The sequence below is a fragment of the Ranitomeya imitator genome, chromosome 2 (assembly GCF_032444005.1).
Source record: "Ranitomeya imitator isolate aRanImi1 chromosome 2, aRanImi1.pri, whole genome shotgun sequence".
Lineage (NCBI taxonomy): Eukaryota > Metazoa > Chordata > Amphibia > Anura > Dendrobatidae > Ranitomeya > Ranitomeya imitator.
The window spans coordinates 421099878-421112184 of record NC_091283.1 but is presented as its reverse complement, the minus strand read 5'-3'; the positions used below and the strand labels follow the sequence as shown (position 1 = coordinate 421112184).

The following is a 12307-nucleotide window of genomic DNA, read 5'->3' as shown; positions in this document are numbered from 1 at the left end:
AAAAGCCACTGGGCTCCTAAGATCTCTTTCACGCCATTTCAAATGAAACAAGAAATTTCCAAACAAAAACCTGCACATACATGCATACTTCCCATCCATCCTAATCACACCTAATACAAACACCATAATATTCACGCCAAAAAATACATTCAAATTTGGGAAACCCAGTCCCCCCTTATCCAAACTCTTCATAACAATTTCTCTCCTAGCACGCTCCATACATGAACCCCAAAAAAAGACAAACAAAACCCTATTTAATCTTCTAACACACATGTAGCTTGGTGGAAAAACCATCGCAACATACAAAAAAATAGGTAACACAACACTCTTAATAACTAAAATTTTACCAAAAAACGTAAGATCCCTCAAATTCCAAAAATTTAACTTACGCTCCACTCTCTCTCTCACATCCACCCAGCTTTCCTCTCCATCCAGTTTCTCCGAAAATTTCACGCCAAAAACCTTTATCGGTCCACTCACCACATTCACTCCAACATCATCGCTCAGACTCCTCCCCCCAAAATTCTTACACTCACTCTTCTCCCAATTCACTTTAAAAGCAGAAGCTCCACAAAAAATAGAAACCGACAACTTCACACGCCGTACCGAACACTCTGAATCACACAACACACACACATCATCCATATAACCACTCATCTTCCACTCTCTCCCCCCACCCCCCGGTACTTGCACACCCTGAATCACCTTATCTTTTCTCAACAGACATAACAATGGCTCAATTGCACAAATAAATACGATAGGGGACAAAGGGCACCCCTGCCGAACACCCGAAAACACATTTACTCTCCTCCCCACATTTCCATTCAACAACACACAACTATAAATATTCTTATACAAACTTCTCACTCTCTCAACAAACTCAGAAGGAAATCCCATCCTCACCAACACACTAAACAAAAAACCATGTGCCAACCTATCATACGCCTTCTCAAAATCCAAACTCAACACATACACCCCCTTCTTACGACTCATGCAGTCCCATAAACAATCTCTCAACATACACAAACTTCCATGTATTCGTCTTCCAGGCACCGCACAACATTGCTCCTCACCCACCACACTCCCAACCACGCCACGCATCCTGTTGGCCAAAAGCTTCGCATAAATCTTATAATCACAATTCAACAATGTGATCGGCCTCCAGTTTTTAAGATTTTTCAAATCACCCTTTTTTGGCAATAACACAACCACCCCTGCACGCATACCATTTGCCACCTCTGCATTCGCCCACATATACTTACATACATCCACAAAATCCTTCCCAATCACATCCCACATCACACGATAAAATTCCACCGGTAAACCATCCTCCCCCGGCGTTTTATTCAACGCCATACTACACACCACCTTCCATACTTCTTCATCTGTCACATCGCCCATCAAACTTTCCCTTTCTATCTTATTCAAACTATTTTCCAAACCACTCAGCACCTCACTCTCCAAACCTTCATCCCTCCATTTCACAGCATACAAGTCATCATAAAACTTTGCCACTTCCTCACACAAGTCCACACCACTCACTTCATTTCCATCCATCCCATTCAAAACACTCATACTCTGTCTTTTCCCAAAAACTTTTTTAAAGAAAAAACGCGAACACTTCTCATTCTTCTCCAAATTCTCTATCTTGGCCCTATACACAATACTCCTCCCTCTTTCTAACAAAAAATCATCCACTTCTTTTTTCACTTTCACTAAATCTTCACTCACATCCATCCCTCCGGCCCTCAACTTATACAACACGCTCAATCTTGCATTTAAAAAAAACAAACCTTTTCCTCTTTGCAGCCGCACACTTGTACCTGAGCTTTTTAAAAAAACTCTTGGTTTTCCATTTAACCCAATCCCACCATTCACACACGCTTCTGATATCACTCCTGCATCCACACCAATCTGCATAAATTCTTTTATACTCCTCTCTCACACCCCCTCCTTCCAGCAAACTCACATTCAGCTTCCACACACCTTTCCCAGCCACCTCATTAACATGCAAATCCAATTCACACTTCATACACACATGATCCGAAAAAACCACACTCTCCTGTGCATAACTAACAAGAATCATATTTTTAGACACAAAACAATAATCTAACCTAGACGCCACCCTCCCACTATCAGAAAAAAACGTATTTAACAACGGTGCTATCTTGCATGCACACTGCATATCCCTTAAACCAAAATCACTCACCATATCCATTAACACTTTCCCTGCCACATCCACATTCACACTTCCCACATCACAGTTCATATCACCCACTATCACTACAGGCACTCTCCCAGGAACAAAAAATTTAATTTTTTCAAACAAACCCTTACGCTCCTGTTTTTCCACAGGCGCATATACATTGATAACACAAAAACGAACATTTCTAAACTCAAAATTAGCCAACACACACCTTCCAACCTCAATCACCATATAGTCACACAAACTCACATCATTTCCCTTCACTAAAAAACCCACACCATCATTTTTATTACAAGCACTCCCTGACCACACAGACGCACCATGAGGCCATTCACTCCCCTTCACATCATCCACAATCCCACACTCCTGCAAACAAAAAATTCCTGCATTTTGTGTTGCAAAAAAATCCAAAATAGCCGCCCGCCGCAACCTATTTTTAAAGACCCTCACATTTTGTGATATAATTATAAACCCCATAATATACACAGAAACAAAAACACTAAAGCAAACAACCTACAAAAAGGACATTAAACAACTTATATGAGAAAAAAAAACAAAAAAACAAAAACACATTTTAAAGCAACTGCAATGTACAAAACACATTTTAACGGCAAAAGCTATGTACAAAAACGCTTAGCTACTGAAAAAAAAAGCACATAGCTAAGCAGTGTCGCCACTGTCCTCCTCCACCATCTGCGCCGAGCAGCTTTCAGAGCCGCTGACCTCCATACACTCCTCCACACGTGACTTCTTCCGCCCAACCTTTCTCTGGGGCACTCCTGCTTCTGGAACCTCAAAGTCAAAATTTTCCCCACCACCCTCCCTGGGACACTTTCGACCTCCAGGCTCCTCTTGTGAGGAAAAAGCACCTATATTTCTTGGGTCAGATTCCGGAATCACAGGATCAACCATCTCCTCCGCCCCAGAAATATCAAAATCCATCAGCGCACCCAACTCCTCTGTATTAGTAACTGGAACATCCTTTTTTTTCTTACTTTTATTAGTCATAGCACGCTCTTCCTGCTTTGCGGCTCTCCAAAATAATTTGTCCTCCAGCTCCTCCTTCCTCCTTTCAGCCTCCTTGTCCTCCTGCCTTCTATCCCGCCGTATCTCAACCATAGAGGGCGGAATTATCTCAGCGCTCTCCTGCGCAGAAGACTTGCTTTCCTCCCGCCTCCTCTCCTCTTCCCGTTTCTTCACCTCCTCCTCTCTCTTTTTCTCCTCCTCCTGCCTCCGCTCCTCACGCTTTTTTCCTTCCTCCTCCCGCCTCTCCTCCTCTCTGGTTGGCCTCCTCGGCCCAGCATATGGACAGTCCCTATACAGGTGCCCTATGTCTCCACACTGGTCACACTCACGTGGCATTAGACACTGAGCCGCCATATGGCCCTCCTGTTTACAATTGCGGCAAACCATACTTTTCTCACAGGTACTCTGTAGGTGCCCAAACTGAAAACACTTCCTACAGTATAGAGGCTGCCCTGCATATGTCAGGAAGCCCCTTTGCCCTGCTACTGAAAAGTTCGCCGGGGGATGGGCGAAGCCTCCCAAACAACTTGGGTCCCTCCTCAGTTTCACACGAAACACGTATTTACAGTTAAAGATCCCCAAGCAATTTTTTTGCTTCTCTCCACCCTTCACATACTCGCAATAACGAGCCAGGAACTGCTCCAGCAGACTTACTTCAGTGTAAGGGTTATACACCGTAACAGTCACCACTTTCTCCATTAGCCCAAACAAAGGCTCCACCCGCACTCCCTCCAGGCATGGATCACCATCATGACTTCTGAGCCACTCAAAGATAGTTAAGCAACACGGCTCACTCACAAAGGTAACATCATATATACCTTGATTCCGGAACTCGTTAACGCTGAAAATGTCAGTCCGGTGAGCTCCAGCCTTTTCCTCCAGCAGGTCACGAACCACGAAAACCACATTATTTCTGGCACTTCTTTCCACGACCACACGAATGGTATTCTTGATGAACATCTTCTCTCTTCAATCTTCTCTGCCGGTACAAAGACCGCAGTAGCAAATCAGCAGCACGCTGCCAGGAATCACTCGCACCCCCTGACCGCGACACAAGATCGCAGCCAAAAGGCCGAGAAGCGATGGCCTGAAATGGTTTGCCACTCCGGACGCACCATGGCCTACAACCAAGACCCACTGTGGAGAGAGCCCAAAAGATTGCCCAGGGGAAGACATTTTTTTCCAAACTCTGGATGCCTTCTCAAATGGCAGTTCTGGTGTGTGTGGGGGTGTGGGGGTGTGTTCAAGCTGGCCCCAACGCGTTTTTTTTAAATCTGCATAACTCCGCCTAATCTGCATAACTCCGCCCATTTGAACACACCCTCCATCCCCTTTGCGCTAAAGAGTGCAACTATTAGTGCAAATATGCAAATTGCCTCTTGTGAGGAAAAAGAGGACTTCAACTCTATTGCGGCACTTGTTGTAAGTAGCGATCCTACCAGTCACAATCAACTCATTAACGAGTCGTGCAATATGATTTAGGATTAAAGCCAAATCAGTATCTCAAGCTCCATTTCCAGCTCCCTGTTCTAAAAATCCATTTAATATATGGTCCCCAAATAGGGGACGTATCAGATATTAAACTGATAAGAACAGATCACTTTTCAAATTAGCTTTATTAAAATCAGACATACATCATAAATTTCAAACAAATCAAAGACTTGAGTAAAATATGACATAAAAACAAATACAAATCTGATTTTAAAACAGGGTAAAAAAAAACACACATAAAAACAGTACAATACATATGCATATAAAACTGTGTTCTCTTTTCTTGCTAAGACCCATTTACAATACTTTCAGATTTTAAAACCATTGTTAAAATAATCCAAGTACAATAAAAATTCACACTTGAATAAACCATGGCTTAAAACAAAATCTGATTAAAAGTACAATTAAGAACACAAATAAAAACAACTAATATGCATATAATTTACATATGTAAACACCATAACTGTTTTGCTTCTTTAACTCCCATTTTTTTACAATCTCGCAGGTAGTATATATACATCTCACATAGTGCCAACCCAATGCAGTTATTTACAGAAATAAAATCACGCTTAAACAGAAATATATTTTGCACTTTCCATAGGGATTCTTTAAAACAATTGATCATTAGCCATGCCACTCGTGCTTGTTTCATGGTAGGGCAGTTAATGATACCATAAATAATTGTGTCACAGGTTAGGGATTGTATCCCACATATCCACTTTAATAGGGTACCCACTATTTGCCAGAGCTCCTGAGCATAGGAACACTCCCAAAATAAGTGGAAGACTGACTCGTCTGGCGCACACCTGTCTCTAGGGCATCTGGCACTGGCAACCAAACCCCTATGGTGCTGGAAGGCCCTTGTTGGGAGGCATTGATGAACTACCTGCCAAGCCAGATCCTTTTGGGATTTACTAAGAGCTGGACAGGCAACATTATTCCATACTAGCCTACTTTTGGAAATGGAAAAGTTGGACACATCCTGCATCACTTCATGACCCTTACAAATAATTGTCAGTTTACGCTGGTCAAGAAGAAACTGACGGTCAACATGAGCTAAATCATACTCAGAAATGGTGCTTTCCAGGACCCTGTATTGTTCGGGAGGTGATAGAAGAAAAGGAGAGTTCCTGAAAGTGAATCCTGTTGCATACCTCAGGAAACACGAGAAAGCCCCAACATTGTACAAATTTTTATAGCAAAATACAAAAAACTTTATAAAAATGAACAGTTTTAGGTTGGGAAACGCCTTACCACCATTCTTTTTACTTTTACAAACCACCTCCCTCCTTAATTTCTCCATATTGGACCCCCAAAGAAAGTAAAACATGGGTTTCATAAGCTTTTTTAGGTAAAAGGAGTTTGGAGGGAAGACCATGGTGGCATACAAAATGATGGGAAGCAATACCATCTTGATCACCAGGATCTTACCCTCCATTGATAATTTGCGGATTTGCCACAGGGAAATTTTTTGGTGCAATTTATTGAGTACCAGGTCCCAGTTTTCCTTACCATCATTTGCCTGATTGAACAAGATGCCCAGAATCTTAATTCCAACTGATTATGTTGGGACCCGGGGGAGGTCTGATTCCCATTGGCCCATTATAAAAAGTCACATTTATTAATATTTAGCTTAAAACCAGAACCCGCACTAAAAATTCCCGTGATTAAAATTACTCTATTAATGGATGCAGAGCTGGTGCCAAAATCTCTAAAACATTTTCTTGTTTCCCGTGCCTTTCTTTTGCCAACTTTGATAAAAAAAACTCTTTAATGCGGGTTTTAACACACTCCCACCACCCCAGCATACTCTGTTTTGGTTGTTTCCGCCCCCTCCAGGATTTATATTTGGCTATAAAGTCTGCCCTTACCAACTCGTCTTCTAAAAGGAGAGTATTAAGTTTCCACATACCTTTACCTACATTTGCATCCCCAGGAACCTGCAGGTTGGTATGTAGCAATACATGATCAGAAAAGATGTTTTCCATCAGCCCTGCGTAACTGGATTTAAAAACATAATTAGAACAAAAAATAAAATCAATGCGAGAAGACAGCCCTCTACCCTTCCACGTATATCCTGGGTCAGAAGGGTGGGACTTCCTCCATGCATCTAATAATTTAAGATCTGTCACTAGGTGTTTTAACAGACTAGATGTTTTGTCTGTTCTTCCAGCACCATCACCACCACTCCGCCCCTCTCCCAACATGACACAATTAAAATCCCCTCCCACTATTATTGGAGATTGACCTGTTAAAAACAAAGATATGTCATTAAAAAGGGAGGCACGTTCATTTTTCTCGGGGGATGCATAAATATTCATTAAACGACAGGTAAAACCATTTAAAACAACGTGGGCTAATAAGGCACGGCCTGGAATGATTTCAGTGACAGATAAAATATTTACATTTTGACCTTTGAATAAAATCCCAACCCCAGCAGCTTTATTTTCATTTGACCCTGACCAGACAGAGGGTCCTGCTGACCAGTCTTTAATTAGGTTGGGATATGAAAGTCCATGATCAATACCACACTCCTGCAGGAAAAAGACCTCAAAACTCAGTCATTAGCCATGTAAACAAAGCAGCCCTCCTAGTGGGGCTCTTTAAGCTTCTCACATTCAGTGAGGCAATGTGGATGTCTGCCATGTTAAGTCTTTTTTAATAATTCTTGGCACTCTGCATCAGACTCAATAATCTGTGATACGGCAGGTGATAAAGAAGACACAGTCAGTAAACTGGCAGTATCCTCGGAGTCCGTGTATTCCTCTATTACGTTCGTCCCTTCTGGGCTGAGGAGAGGTGGAGCAACAGCCAGAAAAAAATCTACGGGATGTCTCAGGTGGGCCCTCCTCCTCCCGAGTCTCCTCACGGCTCCACTTACCACAGACACTGAGATCCATCTGGTCCGCAGGGTCCTTTCCAGGCACTGCAGCTAGTGGAATGTCCATAACCCCATCAGAGCCTCCGACAGATGTATCCCCAAGAACAGGGTGACGAGCAGGTCCGGCACCAGGATCACCAGTTGACTCATGGCCTCCATCCTCTGGACAAACATCAGGACATCCCTCTGGATTGGCATCTGGTTGGGCCTCTGGACAGGTTTCAGGGCAGACATCCGATCCACCGTCAGCATGGTCATCAGCAGGGACCTCTGGATGGACATCAGAAATGGCACCAACCGCTCTGGATACACGCCTCTTTTTTTTGATCTTTCTCAGATCTCCTCTGAGGAAGTGCCCCCTCCCCGCCAGGCGGAACCTGGACACCTGCAGGAGTAGGCACGGGTACCACTACGGCTGTGGGAGCCGAGCCATTAGACTTGGGCACTGTCCGAGCTTCAACTGAGTCAGACCGCATTTGACCCGCAGTGATGTCCGCAAAGCTCACACCGGTGACCACTGAGCTTGCCCTGCTTCCATCAGCAGGGACCCCTGCGGAACTAGCCGCAGACGCCCCGTAGCCACCATGAGACCTTGTCCTCATTGGACAATTGCTGAACAGGTGATCAGCCCGTCCGCAACTACTGCAGGTCTTTTCGTTTTTGCAGTCCTTTGAGGCATGACCCCATTTACCACAGTTGTGGCACTAACTCATCCGCTCATTTTTACAGTCACTTTGCAAGTGACCAAGGTCGCCACACTTTCGGCATCTGAGCGGCTGTCCGTTGTAAAACAGATAGCCGTGGTCTCTCCCCAGCACCACTGTGGAGGGGGGTGCATAAGGCCTTCTACACCCCCAAGGTCAGCTCTAAAGTGTACCATAAAGCGCCGTTTCCCGTTCCAGAATCCGCTTCTCCCTTTGACGTTCCCCGTGTACCTTACAGACGTACAGTATCTGTTCAGGTACAGCTCAATATCCTCTCGGGACACATGAGGGTTGAACATATGCACTATGAGGGGTACGTCAAGTTCGCCATACAGAGCCGTGAAGACCACTCCATCCAACAGCTTGCTTAAACGCTCGCCCTTGACTCATTCATAGAAGTTTTGGCAGGCAATCTTGGTTGCCAGCGTTAGGACATACGAGTTGTGCCCCTTCTCCTGCAGGCAGTAGACGTCACTCTCCTTAACACCCAGTAGATTCCTCAGAATCTGCACATAAAACTCCCGAGGGTTGTCGTACCCGACAAGGATTTCTGGAACCTCGACCTTAATCGAGTTCCTTATCTGGACAGCGCCATATGAAAATTGCCACTCGCATGGCATCGCAGCAGTTTAGGCTAAGGCTTACCGTCCACACGGGCTCGGCCTTTCGCCAGGGGATCGCAACTCATTGCCTGGGGACTAATCCAACTCCCTAATAGCAGCAGGGTGGTGAAGTCCTACCATAAGTGAGACAATCCCCCCAGACCAAGGAGCCGGGTACCCCAGGCACCTTCCAGTCAAGACCAAGGCAGCAACTATATGGTCACTACACTTGATCTCAGCCAAAAGGCTGAGAAGTGATAGCCTGAAAGGGTTTGCCACTCCGGACGCACAAAGGCCTACAACCAACACCCATTGTGGAGAGAGCGCAAAAGATTGCCCAGGGGAAGACATTTTTTCCAAACTCTGGATGCCTTCTCAAATGGCAGTTCTGGTGTGTGTGGGTGTGTGTGTGTGGGGGGGGGTGTAGGGGTGTGTTCAAGCTGGGCCCAACGTGTTTTTTTAAAAATCTGCATAACTCCACCTAATCTGCATAACTACGCCTATTTGAACACACCCTCCATCCCTTTTGCGCTAAAGAGTGCAACTATTAGTGCAAATATGCAAATTGCCTCTTGTGAGAAAAAGAGGACTTCAACTCTATTGCGGCACCTGTTGTAAGTAGCGATCCTACCAGTCACAATCAACTCATTATCGAGTCGTGCAATATGACTTAGGATTAAAGCCAAATCAGTATCTCAATTCGCAACACGGTGTTTGGGGCTCTTGGCCCTCATCAGTGCGAAGCAAGAGAACTGATTTGGCTAGGTGAGAGGCTCTGGACTGGGGTCTAAGGGGTAAAGTTTCTCCTGATGGAGAGTGACATACCAGCTGGCTTGTCAAGGTAAGGAGGCTTATTCAAGAAACAGGCAGAGCGAGAGTGTAATTCAAAAACCAAACAGGCGAGCAGTTGTCTTCCCAGCTCTCCTGAAGCTGGGCACAGACCCCCCCTACCATGTGGTCTGCTGCTGCTCCAGCAGCAGACTGAAGACGGCGCCATTTTACACTGCCTTAGATAGATAGGCCCAGAGCCCATTGTGACACATGAGAGTTCCGGAGTCAATGTCTAAAGGCCCCATTGTGACAGCAGGTGAAGGTTCCGTGCACAGATTCTATCTACTGCAGGCAGCGCACCTGATTGGTCAAAAGCATTAGAATACTACTCACACAGTACAAGACAAGATAGACAAGACTGGCATATTCAAGATCAGCACAGATCCCATTTTTCCTTTTTTATTTAAATACATATCATACACCACATAATTAAAAGTCAGTGGTCCACAAGAGGGAGCCAATGTTTTACAAAGGAATTCGTGCATGCGGTCACAAATGTAGTATGTATGGCCGAACTACTCATAGGATACTTCAATTTAAACACTTAATACTGACAGCAGGGGCCTAATTTTGTAGATGGCACAATATATTAGCAACACTGTTACAAAGGCCTCATTCGGGCCTACATCTTAACACACCAGTTGCAACCAGCAAAGACTGATTGATTGATTAATTGATTGATTGATTGATCGATTGCATATTGGATGCAATCCAATGCTGGACATGCATAGGTGAAAGCAAGGCAGGCAAGGCACAGGAAATGTTGCAAAAGGTCCAGTGAAATTGAGCAAAATGCTACATTTGCCATCTGAAATGTGCTCCTTTGACCCTGAAAAGAAGTCTCGTAAAGGGTTAAATGACAACTTGCTGGGCTGATTTCAATTCAATTCAATCTGTTTTTGGAAACTGGATCAGAGAAGGAGTGCACTGTTCCCGGAGATACTGCAATAACGGGTCAATGCGTGGAGTGGACAGAGCAAGCTCCATTTCCAGCTCCCTGTTCTAAAAATCCATTTAATATATGGTCCCCAAATAGGGGACATATCAGATATTAAACTGATAAGAACAGTTTTTTTTTGTTTTTTAAACCATTCAGGTTAGTTTTATAGCAAACAGTATGATACCACTCAAAAGTTTGCTAAGTAAAACATCATCATCATGGTTCAATTTATTCAGCAAAAATGTAACAAAAATATACACAGTTAACATTCTGCATAAATTCAGAAAATTAGTTACACAACAAGCCCTTACTGATATTTGATAAGGTAATGCCACTTCTTAAACTTCCAAATACCCTCGGCATCTGTACAACCACCGCCTCTGCTGTCCAACTTGTATATTAGGTACAACCTAGAAAGAATTAATCTGACACACTCATTCACAGATAAAGATTTCCTCCTAAACAAACCAAGATTCCTTACATCCCACAAGCTCTCCATCACGCACACCATAATTAACCACAACACCCTATCCTTTGCCCGGCTACAAGCACCGATACCAAACATCGCCACATGCCAATCAATGAAATTCACACAAGCCAAACTTTTACACAATCCACCCACACACTTCCATACTCTGTAAGCAAAGTCGCAATTCCACATAACATGCCTCACAGTCTCACAACCACCGCATCCCACTCTTGGACACACATCAGTTCTAATCAACTCTCTTCTCTTCTGCACATCTCTCACAGGTAAAATATTATGCAAACACAACCATACCACATCCTTCTGCTTGTTTGACATCCTGTACGTATCTAACTTTTTCCAAGCATCAGACACCTCATTCCCTCTCAGCCCAACTATATCACACTCAACCTCATTTACGTTGATTCTTTTTGCCACCTTCCTAGTTTCCCTAAACTCATTCATCGGCACACTCAACAAATCATGCTTCCTCACAAACTTCTCAATCACCTCATACCAAATCGGGCACTTAAAAGCCACTGGGACACTCGCGTCTCTCTTCCTCCAACATAAACCATACAGCATCCAACCAGCAGAATATTTTGCCATATATGCCCCTTTATTCCCTTTACCCAACAAAACAACAACCGCTTTAATATAATTGAGACCTAAAAAAATCTCAATATTTGGGAAGGCCAAACCACCATGCTGACAAGCCTTATAAAGGCTCCCCTTTTCAACTTCTCCATCTTGCTACTCCACAGAAAAGTAAAAACCAACTTCTCCACTCTTTTAATTTTCCTGTAAGAAGAAGGAAAAACCATCGCCACATAAAGCAGAATGGGGAGAATCACAGCCTTTATAATTAATACTTTACCACGCAGAGTCAAATCTCTCATACGCCAGAAATTCAATTTTCGCTCGACCTGCATACCACACTCCTCCCAACTCTCCTTCCCTTTTAAGTCATCATTAAATAAAACACCCAAAATCTTAATCGCTCCCTCTTCACATTTTACACCATCCATACAAATACTATTATCCCCAAAGCATTTAAAGCTGCATTTATTCCAATTTACCCTAAAACCAGACGCACCACAGAAAAAATCCAAAAGCAACTTAACTCTACTTTAAGAAGCAGTACTCTCACTCACAACCAC

The 12307-nt window shown here is 43.8% G+C and overlaps 2 pseudogenes; both read right to left on the bottom strand.

Annotated features, from left to right (window-relative positions):
• Positions 1-4676: 4676 nt before the first annotated feature.
• Positions 4677-4849, bottom strand: LOC138668284 (U2 spliceosomal RNA; annotated as a pseudogene).
• Positions 4850-10658: 5809 nt separating this feature from the next.
• Positions 10659-10860, bottom strand: LOC138668108 (U2 spliceosomal RNA; annotated as a pseudogene).
• Between the last annotated feature and the right edge of the window lie 1447 nt (positions 10861-12307).